Source organism: Convolutriloba macropyga, chromosome 12, assembly GCF_964194025.1.
Source record: "Convolutriloba macropyga chromosome 12, txConMacr16.3, whole genome shotgun sequence".
NCBI lineage: Eukaryota > Metazoa > Xenacoelomorpha > Acoela > Convolutidae > Convolutriloba > Convolutriloba macropyga.
The window spans coordinates 10,149,031-10,161,501 of record NC_134479.1 but is presented as its reverse complement, the minus strand read 5'-3'; the positions used below and the strand labels follow the sequence as shown (position 1 = coordinate 10,161,501).

The 12,471-nt window shown below is 27.9% G+C and overlaps 1 protein-coding gene across 1 annotated transcript in view; it reads left to right on the top strand.

Moving 5' to 3' along the window:
• The window catches only part of LOC142350989 (uncharacterized), a 60,821-nt gene that overhangs the window by 17,814 nt on the left and 30,536 nt on the right, over positions 1–12,471 (top strand). The gene's annotated exons all lie outside the window — the stretch shown is intronic.

The following is a 12,471-nucleotide window of genomic DNA, read 5'->3' as shown; positions in this document are numbered from 1 at the left end:
GTAGAGTTTGGTATAACGCTTGTACCTTGAGAGATAAGAAACTATAAACAATCGAACTTTCCTTTCTCGACAATGAGCACAAAATCGATTTTTTTAAGTTTCCATTGACGAATTTACTTTCAAAACAATTTTCTGGTAAAAAAAAGTTTTCAAAAAATTGCTGTACTATGGCACATTAGGTAATCTGAGATGGTGTACTTCTGAGCCCTGATGAATTATACGTAATGTAAGTGCATAAAATAGATGTTTCTTTGAACGTTTTTCTTTGCAGAAAACTAACTTTCATTGAAAAAGGTTAAATCTACTGCTTGCACATTGAAAGATAATAAATGATTTATTGTTTACTAGTAATGACTAGTAATAAATGATTTTTTGTTTATAGTTTATATGGCCAAGCTTCATACATTATGAAATAACTTTAAATTATTTTCCGCAAGAATCAACTTTTACTTAGGAACTATTTCTTAGGGACATGTATATTGAGCGGATTAAAAATGACGTACAATTACATATTTTGGTGATGCATATATAATTTACATTACCGACATTAATACATTTCAAAGTCGTTGCATGTTAGTTGTCACTGATGAAACGAGTTTTTTTTTGAAATATTGAATCTCTGTGTACATTAAGACGGAGAAAAATGATATAAAATTGATTTTAATGACTCATTTACATTTTCGTCAACAAAACTGATACTCTTTTGAGAATGTTTCCGTTAGTTTTTTGCTGATTGATCGAGATTTTTTTGAAAAATTTTTTTCTCTGAAGGTTTCTCACAGAGATTGGTATATTATGAAGAGAAAATGTGTCTCATTTTAGTCTGCGTAAAGTTTTAAGTAGTTTTGTACGAGTTTTAAATTACGAAAAACCTTTTAATGAAGGAACTTTCCCCGATAATTGTACCTCAAGTGGAATAAAATGATGAGCATTGACGTTTGCTGACTCGTACATACGTTATAAACAACTAATGCAAAGTAAAGTTAGATTCTGTTAATTTTCACCAATGAAAGAGTTTTTTTTTGAAGTTTCCACTGCGACTTGTACATTATGAGGTGAAAAAAACGATGTACAATAAACCTTTGAAAAACCTTTGGGAAAATGAACTTTGATGACTCTTATATATTTTTTGTGAGCAGTATTTGGGTTTTCCTAAAGTAGTTCTCTGTTCCTTTTCACTAATTAAACATCTTTTTATTTAGAAATTTTTCTCTAGGACTTGTATATTAAGAGGGAAAAAATGATGTACAATTGACCTTTGATGACTCATATATATGTTATGTGAGCAAAATTGATGTTTTTTTAAAGTAGTTTTGTGTTAGTTTTCACTCGAGGAACAACTTTTCCTTAAGAAAGTTTTCTCCAGGACTTGTACATTAAGAGGAAAAAATGATGTACAATTGACCTTTGAGTCATATATATGTTGTGTGAGCAATAATGATGTTTTTTTAAGTAATTTTGTGTTAGTTTTCACTAATGGAACAACTTTTCCTTAAGAAACTTTTCTCTAGAACTTGTACATTAAGAGGAAAAAAATGATGTACAATTGACCTTTGATGACTCATACATATGTTATGTGAGCAAAATTGATGTTTTTAAAGTAATTTTGTGTTAGTTTTCACTAATGGAACAAATTTTCCTTGAGAAACTTTTCTCTAGAACTTGTACATTAAGAGGAAAAAAATGATGTACAATTGACCTTTGAAGACTCATATATATATTATCTGAGCAAAATTGATGTTTCTTAAAGTAGTTTTGTGTTAGTTTTCAGTAATGGAACAATTTTTCCTTAAGAAACTTTTCTCTAGAACTTGTACATTAAGAGGAAAAAATTATGTACAATTGACCTTTGATGACTCATATATATGTTATGTGAGCAAAATTGATGTTTTTAAAGTAATTTTGTGTTAGTTTTCACTAATGGAACAACTTTTCCTTAAGAAACTTTTCTCTAGAACTTGTACATTAAGAGGGAAAAAATGATGTACAATTGACCTTTGATGACTCATATATATGTTATGTGAGCAAAATTGATGTTTTTAAAGTAATTTTGTGTTAGTTTTCACTAATGGAATAACTTTTCCTTAAGAAACTTTTCTCTAGAACTTGTACATTAAGCGGAAAAAATGATGTACAATTGACCTTTGATGACTCATACATATTTTATTAAAGCAAAATTGATGTTTTTTAAAGTAGTTTTGTGTTAGTTTTCACTAATGGAACAACTTTTCCTTACGAAACTTTTCTCTAGGACTTGTACATTAAGAAGAAAAAAATGATGTACAATTGACCTTTGATGACTCATACATATTTTATTAAAGCAAATTTGATGTTTTTTAAAGTAGTTTTGTGTTAGTTTTCACTAATGGAACAACTTTTCCTTAAGAAACTTTTCTCTAGGACTTGTACATTAAGAGGAAAAAAATGATGTACAATTGACCTTTGATGACTCATATATATATTATCTGAGCAAAATTGATGTTTCTTAAAGTAGTTTTGTGTTAGTTTTCAGTAATGGAACAATTTTTCCTTAAGAAACTTTTCTCTAGAACTTGTACATTAAGAGGAAAAAAATGATGTACAATTGACCTTTGATGACTCATATATATGTTATGTGAGCAAAATTGATGTTTTTAAAGTAATTTTGTGTTAGTTTTCACTAATGGAACAACTTTTCCTTAAGAAACTTTTCTCTAGGACTTGTACATTAAGAGGAAAAAAATGATGTACAATTGACCTTTGATGACTCATATATATATTATCTGAGCAAAATTGATGTTTCTTAAAGTAGTTTTGTGTTAGTTTTCACTAATGGAACAACTTTTCCTTACGAAACTTTTCTCTAGGACTTGTACATTAAGAAGAAAAAAATGATGTACAATTGACCTTTGATGACTCATACATATTTTATTAAAGCAAAATTGATGTTTTTTAAAGTAGTTTTGTGTTAGTTTTCACTAATGGAACAACTTTTCCTTAAGAAATTTTTCTCTAGAACTTGTACATTAAGAGGAAAAAATGATGTATAATTGACCTTTGATGACTCATATATATGTTATGTGAGCAAAATTGATGTTTTTAAAGTAATTTTGTGTTAGTTTTCACTAATGGAACAACTTTTCCTTAAGAAACTTTTCTCTAGAACTTGTACATTAAGAGGGAAAAAATGATGTACAATTGACCTTTGATGACTCATATATATGTTATGTGAGCAAAATTGATGTTTTTAAAGTAATTTTGTGTTAGTTTTCACTAATGGAATAACTTTTCCTTAAGAAACTTTTCTCTAGAACTTGTACATTAAGCGGAAAAAATGATGTACAATTGACCTTTGATGACTCATACATATTTTATTAAAGCAAAATTGATGTTTTTTAAAGTAGTTTTGTGTTAGTTTTCACTAATGGAACAACTTTTCCTTACGAAACTTTTCTCTAGGACTTGTACCTTAAGAAGAAAAAAATGATGTACAATTGACCTTTGATGACTCATACATATTTTATTAAAGCAAATTTGATGTTTTTTAAAGTAGTTTTGTGTTAGTTTTCACTAATGGAACAACTTTTCCTTAAGAAACTTTTCTCTAGGACTTGTACATTAAGAGGAAAAAAATGATGTACAATTGACCTTTGATGACTCATATATATATTATCTGAGCAAAATTGATGTTTCTTAAAGTAGTTTTGTGTTAGTTTTCAGTAATGGAACAATTTTTCCTTAAGAAACTTTTCTCTAGAACTTGTACATTAAGAGGAAAAAAATGATGTACAATTGACCTTTGATGACTCATATATATGTTATGTGAGCAAAATTGATGTTTTTAAAGTAATTTTGTGTTAGTTTTCACTAATGGAACAACTTTTCCTTAAGAAACTTTTCTCTAGGACTTGTACATTAAGAGGAAAAAAATGATGTACAATTGACCTTTGATGACTCATATATATATTATCTGAGCAAAATTGATGTTTCTTAAAGTAGTTTTGTGTTAGTTTTCACTAATGGAACAACTTTTCCTTACGAAACTTTTCTCTAGGACTTGTACATTAAGAAGAAAAAAATGATGTACAATTGACCTTTGATGACTCATACATATTTTATTAAAGCAAAATTGATGTTTTTTAAAGTAGTTTTGTGTTAGTTTTCACTAATGGAACAACTTTTCCTTAAGAAACTTTTCTCTAGGACTTGTACATTAAGAGGAAAAAAATGATGTACAATTGACCTTTGATGACTCATATATATATTATCTGAGCAAAATTGATGTTTCTTAAAGTAGTTTTGTGTTAGTTTTCAGTAATGGAACAATTTTTCCTTAAGAAACTTTTCTCTAGAACTTGTACATTAAGAGGAAAAAAATGATGTACAATTGACCTTTGATGACTCATATATATGTTATGTGAGCAAAATTGATGTTTTTAAAGTAATTTTGTGTTAGTTTTCACTAATGGAACAACTTTTCCTTAAGAAACTTTTCTCTAGAACTTGTACATTAAGAGGGAAAAAATGATGTACAATTGACCTTTGATGACTCATATATATGTTATGTGAGCAAAATTGATGTTTTTAAAGTAATTTTGTGTTAGTTTTCACTAATGGAATAACTTTTCCTTAAGAAACTTTTCTCTAGAACTTGTACATTAAGCGGAAAAAATGATGTACAATTGACCTTTGATGACTCATACATATTTTATTAAAGCAAAATTGATGTTTTTTAAAGTAGTTTTGTGTTAGTTTTCACTATTGGAACAACTTTTCCCTACGAAACTTTTCTCTAGGACTTGTACATTAAGAAGAAAAAAAATGATGTACAATTGACCTTTGATGACTCATACATATTTTATTAAAGCAAAATTGGTGTTTTTTAAAGTATTTTTGTGTTAGTTTTCACTAATGGAACAACTTTTCCTTAAGAAACTTTTCTAAAGACTTGTACATTAAGAGGAAAAAAAATGATGTACAATTGACCTTTGATGACTCATATATATGTTAAGTGAGCAAAATTGATGTTTTTTAAAGTAGTTTTGTGTTAGTTTTCACTAATGGAACAACTTTTCCTTAAGAAACTTTTCTCTAGGACTTGTACATTAAGAGGAAAAAAAATGATGTACAATTGACCTTTGATGACTCATATATATGTTAAGTGAGCAAAATTGATGTTTTTTAAAGTAGTTTTGTGTTAGTTTTTACTATTGGAACAACTTTTCCTTAAGAAACTTTTCTCTAGGACTTGTACATTAAGAGGAAAAAAAAATGATGTACAATTGACCTTTGATGACTCATATATAAGTTAAGTGAGCAAAATTGATGTTTTTTAAAGTAGTTTTGTGTTAGTTTTTGCTATTGGAACAACTTTTCCTTAAGAAACTTTTCTCTGGGACTTGTACATTAAGAGGAAAAAAATGATGTACAATTGACCTTTGATGACTCATATATATGTTAAGTGAGCAAAATTGATGTTTTTTAAAGTAGTTTTGTGTTAGTTTTTACTATTGGAACAACTTTTCCTTAAGAAACTTTTCTCTGGGACTTGTACATTAAGAGGAAAAAAATGATGTACAATTGACCTTTGATGACTCATATATATGTTATGTGAGCAAAATTGATGTTTCTTAAATTAGTTTTGTTTTAGTTTTTACAACTGGAACAACTTTTCCTTAAGAAGTTTTTCTCTAGGACTTGTACATTAAGAGGAAAAAATGATGTACAATTGACCTTTGATGACTCATACATAAGTTATGTGAGCAAAATTGATGTTTCTTAAATTAGTTTTTGTTTTAGTTTTCACTAATGAAACAACTTTTCCTTAAGAAATTTTTCTCTAGGACTTGTACATTAGAAGGAAAGAAATGGTGTACAATTGACTTTTGATGACTCATATATATGTTATGTGAGCAAAATTGATGTTTTTTAAAGTAGTTTTGTGTTAGTTTTCACTAATGGAACAACCTTTTCTTAAGAAAATTTTCTCTAGTACTTGTACCTTAAGAGGAAGAAAATGATGTACAATTGACCTTTGATGATTCATATATATGTTATGTTATAAGCAAAATTGATGTTTCTTAAATTAGTTTTTGTTTTAGTTTTCACTAATGGAACAACTTTTCCTTAAGAATTTTTCCCCTAGGACTTGTACATTAAGAGGAAAAAAAATGATGTACAAATGACCTTTGATGACTCATACATATGTTATGTGAGCAAAATTGGTGTTTTTTAAAGTAGTTTTGTGTTAGTTTTCACTAATGGAACAACTTTTCCTTAAGAAACTTTTCTCTAGGACTTGTACATTAAGAGGAAAAAAATGATGTACAATTGACCTTCGATGACTCATATATATGTTATGTTATAAGCAAAATTGATGTTTCTTAAATTAGTTTTTGTTTTAGTTTTCACTAATGGAACAACTTTTCCTTAAGAATTTTTCCCCTAGGACTTGTACATTAAGAGGAAAAAAAATGATGTACAAATGACCTTTGATGACTCATACATATGTTATGTGAGCAAAATTGGTGTTTTTTAAAGTAGTTTTGTGTTAGTTTTCACTAATGGAACAACTTTTCCTTAAGAAACTTTTCTCTAGGACTTGTACATTAAGAGGGAAAAAATGATGTACAATTGACCTTTGATGATTCATATATATGTTAAGTGAGCAAAATTGATGTTTTTTAAGGTAGTTTTGTGTTAGTTTTTACTATTGGAACAACTTTTCCTTAAGAAACTTTTCTCTGGGACTTGTACATTAAGAGGAAAAAAAATGATGTACAATTGACCTTTGATGACTCATATATATGTTAAGTGAGCAAAATTGATGTTTTTTAAAGTAGTTTTGTGTTAGTTTTTACTATTGGAACAACTTTTCCTTAAGAAACTTTTCTCTGGGACTTGTACATTAAGAGGAAAAAAATGATGTTCAATTGACCTTTGATGACTCATATATGTTATGTGAGCAAAATTGATGTTTCTTAAATTAGTTTTGTTTTAGTTTTTACAACTGGAACAACTTTTCCTTAAGAAGTTTTTCTCTAGGACTTGTACATTAAGAGGAAAAAATGATGTACAATTGACCTTTGATGACTCATACATAAGTTATGTGAGCAAAATTGATGTTTCTTAAATTAGTTTTTGTTTTAGTTTTTACTAATGGAACAACTTTTCCTTAAGAATTTTTCCCCTAGGACTTGTACATTAAGAGGAAAAAAAATGATGTACAATTGACCTTTGATGACTCATATATATGTTAAGTGAGCAAAATTGATGTTTTTTAAAGTAGTTTTGTGTTAGTTTTTACTATTGGAACAACTTTTCCTTAAGAAACTTTTCTCTGGGACTTGTACATTAAGAGGAAAAAAATGATGTACAATTGACCTTCGATGACTCATATATATGTTATGTTATAAGCAAAATTGATGTTTCTTAAATTAGTTTTTGTTTTAGTTTTCACTAATGGAACAACTTTTCCTTAAGAATTTTTCCCCTAGGACTTGTACATTAAGAGGAAAAAAAATGATGTACAAATGACCTTTGATGACTCATACATATGTTATGTGAGCAAAATTGGTGTTTTTTAAAGTAGTTTTGTGTTAGTTTTCACTAATGGAACAACTTTTCCTTAAGAAACTTTTCTCTAGGACTTGTACATTAAGAGGAAAAAAATGATGTACAATTGACCTTTGATGACTCATATATATGTTAAGTGAGCAAAATTGATGTTTTTTAAAGTAGTTTTGTGTTAGTTTTCACTAATGGAACAACCTTTTCTTAAGAAACTTTTCTCTAGTACTTGTACATTAAGAGGAAAAAAATGATGTACAATTGACCTTTGATGACTCATACATAAGTTATGTGAGCAAAATTGATGTTTCTTAAATTAGTTTTTGTTTTAGTTTTCACTAATGGAACAACTTTTCCTTAAGAATTTTTCCCCTAGGACTTGTACATTAAGAGGAAAAAAATGATGTACAAATGACCTTTGATGACTCATACATATGTTATGTGAGCAAAATTGGTGTTTTTTAAAGTAGTTTTGTGTTAGTTTTCACTAATGGAACAACTTTTCCTTAAGAAACTTTTCTCTATGACTTGTACATTAAGAGGAAAAAAATGATGTACAATTGACCTTTGATGACTCATATATATGTTAAGTGAGCAAAATTGATGTTTTTTAAAGTAGTTTTGTGTTAGTTTTCACTAATGGAACAACTTTTCCTTAAGAAACTTTTCTAAAGACTTGTACATTAAGAGGAAAAAAAATGATGTACAAATGACCTTTGATGACTCATACATATGTTATGTGAGCAAAATTGGTGTTTTTTAAAGTAGTTTTGTGTTAGTTTTCACTAATGGAACAACTTTTCCTTAAGAAACTTTTCTCTATGACTTGTACATTAAGAGGAAAAAAATGATGTACAATTGACCTTTGATGACTCATATATATGTTAAGTGAGCAAAATTGATGTTTTTTAAAGTAGTTTTGTGTTAGTTTTTACTATTGGAACAACTTTTCCTTAAGAAACTTTTCTGTGGGACTTGTACATTAAGAGGAAAAAAATGATGTACAATTGACCTTTGATGACTCATACATAAGTTATGTGAGCAAAATTGATGTTTCTTAAATTAGTTTTTGTTTTAGTTTTCACTAATGGAACAACTTTTCCTTAAGAATTTTTCCCCTAGGACTTGTACATTAAGAGGAAAAAAATGATGTACAAATGACCTTTGATGACTCATACATATGTTATGTGAGCAAAATTGGTGTTTTTTAAAGTAGTTTTGTGTTAGTTTTCACTAATGGAACAACTTTTCCTTAAGAAACTTTTCTCTATGACTTGTACATTAAGAGGAAAAAAATGATGTACAATTGACCTTTGATGACTCATATATATGTTAAGTGAGCAAAATTGATGTTTTTTAAAGTAGTTTTGTGTTAGTTTTTACTATTGGAACAACTTTTCCTTAAGAAACTTTTCTCTGGGACTTGTACATTAAGAGGAAAAAAATGATGTACAATTGACCTTTGATGACTCATATATATGTTATGTGAGCAAAATTGATGTTTCTTAAATTAGTTTTGTTTTATTTTTTACAACTGGAACAACTTTTCCTTAAGAAGTTTTTCTCTAGGACTTGTACATTAAGAGGAAAAAAATGATGTACAATTGACCTTTGATGACTCATACATAAGTTATGTGAGCAAAATTGATTTTTTTTAAATTAGTTTTTGTTTTAGTTTTCACTAATGAAACAACTTTTCCTTAAGAAATTTTTCTCTAGGACTTGTACATTAGAAGGAAAAAAATGATGTACAATTGACTTTTGATGACTCATACATATGTTATGTGAGCAAAATTGATGTTTTTTAAAGTAGTTTTGTGTTAGTTTTCACTAATGGAACAACTTTTCCTTAAGAAATTTTCCTCTAGGACTTGTACATTAAGAGGAAAAAAATGATGTACAATTGACCTTTGATGACTCATACATATGTTATATGAGCAAAAGTGATGTTTTTTAAAGTATATTTGTGTTTGTTTTTACTAATGGAACAACTTTTCACTTAGAGTTTTTCCTCTAGGACTTGTACATTAAGAGGAAAAAAAAATGATGTACAATTGACCTTTGATGACTCATACATATGTTATGTGAGCAAAATTGATGTTTTTTAAAGTAGTTTTGTGTTAGTTTTCATTAATGGAACAACCTTTTCTTAAGAAATTTTTCTCTAGTACTTGTACATTAAGAGGAAAAAAATGATGTACAATTGACCTTTGATGACTCATATATATGTTATGTGAGCAAAATTGATGTTTCTTAAATTAGTTTTGTTTTATTTTTTATAACTGGAACAACTTTTCCTTAAGAAGTTTTTCTCTAGGACTTGTACATTAAGAGGAAAAAAATGATGTACAATTGACCTTTGATGACTCATACATAATTTATGTGAGCAAAATTGATTTTTTTTAAATTAGTTTTTGTTTTAGTTTTCACTAATGAAACAACTTTTCCTTAAGAAATTTTTCTCTAGGACTTGTACATTAGAAGGAAAAAAATGATGTACAATTGACTTTTGATGACTCATATATATGTTATGTGAGCAAAATTGATATTTTTTAAAGTAGTTTTGTGTTAGTTTTCACTAATGGAACAACCTTTTCTTAAGAAACTTTTTTCTAGGACTTGTACATTAAGAGGAAAAAATGATGTACAATTGACCTTTGTTGACTCATACATAAGTTATGTGAGCAAAATTGATGTTTCTTAAATTAGTTTTTGATTTAGTTTTCACTAATGGAACAACTTTTCCTTAAGAATTTTTCCTCCAGGACTTGTACATTAAGAGGAAAAAAAATGATGTACAAATGACCTTTGATGACTCATACATATGTTATGTGAGCAAAATTGATGTTTTTTAAAGTAGTTTTGTGTTAGTTTTCACTAATGGAACAACTTTTCCTTAAGAAATTTTCCTCTAGGACTTGTACATTAAGAGGAAAAAAATGATGTACAATTGACCTTTGATGACTCATACATATGTTATATGAGCAAAAGTGATGTTTTTTAAAGTATATTTGTGTTTGTTTTTACTAATGGAACAACTTTTCACTAAGAGTTTTTCCTCTAGGACTTGTACATTAAGAGGAAAAAAAATGATATACAATTGACCTTTGATGACTCATACATATGTTATGTGAGCAAAATTGATGTTTTTTAAAGTAGTTTTGTGTTAGTTTTCATTAATGGAACAACCTTTTCTTAAGAAATTTTTCTCTAGTACTTGTACATTAAGAGGGAAAAAATGATGTACAATTGACCTTTGATGACTCATACATATGTTATATGAGCAAAATTGATGTTTTTCAAAGTAGTTTTGTGTTAGTTTTTACTATTGGAACAACTTTTCCTTAAGAAACTTTTCTCAGGGACTTGTACATTAAGAGGAAAAAATGATGTACAATTGACCTTTGATGACTCATACATATGTTATGTGAGCAAAATTGATATCTCTTAAATTAGTTTTGTTTTAGTTTTTACAACTGGAACAACTTTTCCTTAAGAAGTTTTTCTCTAGGACTTGTACATTAAGAGGAAAAAAATGATGTACAATTGACCTTTGATGACTCATACATAAGTTATATGAGCAAAATTGATGTTTTTTAAAGTAGTTTTGTGTTAGTTTTCACTAATGGAACAACTTTCCTTAAGAAATTTTCCTCTAGGACTTGTTCATTAAGAGGAAAAAAATGATGTACAATTGACCTTTGATGACTCATACATATGTTATATGAGCAAAAGTGATGTTTTTTAAAGTATATTTGTGTTTGTTTTTACTAATGGAACAACTTTTCCTTAAGAGTTTTTCCTCTAGGACTTGTACATTAAGAGGAAAAAAAATGATGTACAATTGACCTTTGATGACTCATACATATGTTATGTGAGCAAAATTGATGTTTTTTAAAGTAGTTTTGTGTTAGTTTTCATTAATGGAACAACCTTTTCTTAAGAAATTTTTCTCTAGTACTTGTACATTAAGAGGGAAAAAATGATGTACAATTGACCTTTGATGACTCATACATATGTTATATGAGCAAAATTGATGTTTTTCAAAGTAGTTTTGTGTTAGTTTTTACTATTGGAACAACTTTTCCTTAAGAAACTTTTCTCTGGGACTTGTACATTAAGAGGAAAAAATGATGTACAATTGACCTTTGATGACTCATACATATGTTATGTGAGCAAAATTGATATTTCTTAAATTAGTTTTGTTTTAGTTTTTACAACTGGAACAACTTTTCCTTAAGAAGTTTTTCTCTAGGACTTGTACATTAAGAGGAAAAAATGATGTACAATTGACCTTTGATGACTCATACATAAGTTATATGAGCAAAATTGATGTTTCTTAAATTAGTTTTTGTTTTAGTTTTCACTAATGAAACAACTTTTCCTTAAGAAATTTTTCTCTAGGACTTGTACATTAGAAGGAAAAAAATGATGTACAATTGACTTTTGATGACTCATATATATGTTATGTGAGCAAAATTGATGTTTTTTAAAGTAGTTTTGTGTTAGTTTTCACTAATGGAACAACCTTTTCTTAAGAAACTTTCCTCTAGGACTTGTACATTAAGAGGAAAAAATGATGTACAATTGACCTTTGTTGACTCATACATAAGTTATGTGAGCAAAATTGATGTTTCTTAAATTAGTTTTTGTTTTAGTTTTCACTAATGGAACACCTTTTCCTTAAGATTTTTTCCTCTAGGACTTGTACATTAAGAGGAAAAAAAATGATGTACAAATGACCTTTGATGACTCATACATATGTTATGTGAGCAAAATTGATGTTTTTTAAAGTAGTTTTGTGTTAGTTTTCACTAATGGAACAACTTTTCCTTAAGAAATTTTCCTCTAGGACTTGTACATTAAGAGGAAAAAAAATGATGTACAATTGACCTTTGATGACTCATACATATGTTATGTGAG